We start from the raw sequence: 2,677 nt of genomic DNA, 5'->3' as shown, positions 1-2,677 counted from the left end.
CAAAAACAAACTAACGAAAAAGTACTGGACCCTTTGTCTTCTTCAACGATTGGTCCCTTGATAAAGAATCTTCATTTCCTACCCCCACCGACTGCCACCCATATACATAAACACATACGTGTGTGTGTGTATATATATATATATATATATATATATATATATATATATATATTCGCTAATGTATATTTATACAATTATACAAATGTAATTATGGTGCTATTCACGAACACCCGCTCGGTCTCACTTTCTCTCCCGTACAAGCGCACACATATGGAGGCTGTAGTTTATTTATGGTGTATCAATCCATATATTTTATGATTATTATGCGGACATACGTGCACACCCAGACGTGAGTGTGCAAATATACATAAAATCATGCATAAATTAAATATATACATACATACATACATACATACATACGTACGTACATACATAAATACATATACACACATAACATATGTATATATACATACATACAATACATACGTATATATATATATATATATATATATATATATATATATATATATAGTGAAAGGAGTGAATAGATAGATGCGCCATATATACAGATACATGAATACATTATACATGTATACATATACACACAGGCACATACATATATATATGTATACACTTATAGCATATATAGTTGTATGCATATACATTTATAAATATACAACGATGAATAAATATATATATATACACACGCACATATACATACACATACAAACACGCACACACATACACAAACACACCAAGGGAGCAATCTTATCTGTAATTTGATCGTCTAATGAGAAACAATCTTTAATCCATTGATATGTTTGATAATTCTTTTTCAATTAGTAATGGCTATTTCATCTTAGCTGTATCGCTATTTCATATTATCTTAATGTTACACTCCACTTAACATTTCGCTCAGTTTACAATGCACCATCATAACCGCATCTCTCCTTATCGACGCCACAATCAAAACATCAACAAGATAGTGGCCACCACAAACACAAACATAACATCACTACCATGACCACCATGACCACAATCATAATAATAATAATAATAATAATAATCATCATCATCATCATCATCACCTGGATCACACCCATCACCGCCAGCGCCTTCACCATAATTACCTAAGCTTGTATCGTGACTACGATAATTATTAACATTAGCGTATATAATTACCATTGTCAACATGTAAGAACGGTTTTCATTACTGCCAGGATAATTATGATGATTAATACATGCATATATATATATATATATATATATACCTAGATCTATATACATATCTATCTATATGTATATCAATATATACATAAATATTAATATGTGCGTGTGTGTGTGTGTGTGTGTGTGTGTGTGTGTGTGTGTGTGTGTGTGTGTATATATATATAAGCATATTTAGCATTGTATATACGCGTGGCCTAGTGGTTAGTATGTTGCAAATACGATCTAGCGATTGTGAGTTCTATTCCCGGTGGGAGAATCGTTGCTCATCAACAGAAATGCTGTACTGTATATATATCTTCCTGCGCTCTACGCCCTGAGTTCAAATCCCACCTGCCGGGAGAGGGCAACGGCTAACCTCCCCAGAATTCATCCCTCATCTGGTCATAGCAGCTGAAGTTCCAGTAATGCCGCTAAACGGTCACAGGGTTGGTTACAGCCCCACCCCAGGTCGTATAGAGAGCGCTGGAAAAGGTTCACCTACACAGGATCTGCCCAAATGCAGACCACCGCTAATTTACACATATCTGCATATATGTGTGTATATGTACATATGTATATATATGTATGTATGTATATAAATATATATGCGAAGGAGTATGGCTTAGTGGTTAGGGTCTCTGGCTGACAATCGTAAGGATGTGACGCGTTGTGTCCTTGAGCAAGTCTCTTTATTTCACATTGCCCCAATCCACTCAGCTGGCCAGAATGAGTAGTACTAGAAATTCAAAGGGCCAGCTTTGTCACAATCTTTGTCACGCTGAATCTCCCTGAAAACTGTGTTAAGATTTCGCGTATCTGTGGAATACTCAGCTACTTGCGGGTTAATTTCACGTGCAGGCTGTTCGATGTTCGGATTAACTAGTCATATATATATATATATATATATATATATATATATATATATATATATATATATATATATATATATATATATATGCTTACGGTCCAAGAACGAATGTTAACATCTTTATTCGTTCTCCGAAGAATGGCATTAATAAAATTTTCGGAATCAGTTCTTTGCGCTGTCACAGACTCTAGGTTGTATTCAACGATAGGTCTGACTTGAACAGCAAGGGCGTCATGCAGAAAGGAGACTTGCATGCAGAAATAAAGGTGTTGGGGCATTCAACAAAGGCCTGGCGTAGACATGTCTCTTGCGGAGGAATTTGTCAGGTGCAGATATTCAAAGGAGCTGTTTCTATTACTTACTCTCATTTATGCATATCTATCCGTCTGTCTGTCTATCTAACTATCTATCTATCTGTCTGGCTCTCTCTCTCTCTCTCTCTTTCCACTGCTCCCTCTGTCTCTGTTTGTGTGTCTGTCACGCACTCTCTCTCTCTCTATATATATATCTCTCTCTCTATCCACTGCTCCCTCTGTCTCTGTTTGTGTGTCTGTCACGCACTCTCTCTCTCTCTCTCTCTCTATCCACTGCTCCCTCTGT

This window comes from Octopus bimaculoides, chromosome 26 (genome assembly GCF_001194135.2).
Source record: "Octopus bimaculoides isolate UCB-OBI-ISO-001 chromosome 26, ASM119413v2, whole genome shotgun sequence".
In the NCBI taxonomy this organism is placed as follows: domain Eukaryota; kingdom Metazoa; phylum Mollusca; class Cephalopoda; order Octopoda; family Octopodidae; genus Octopus; species Octopus bimaculoides.
The sequence above is the reverse complement of the archived record's forward strand: the minus strand, read 5'-3'. Positions refer to the sequence as shown.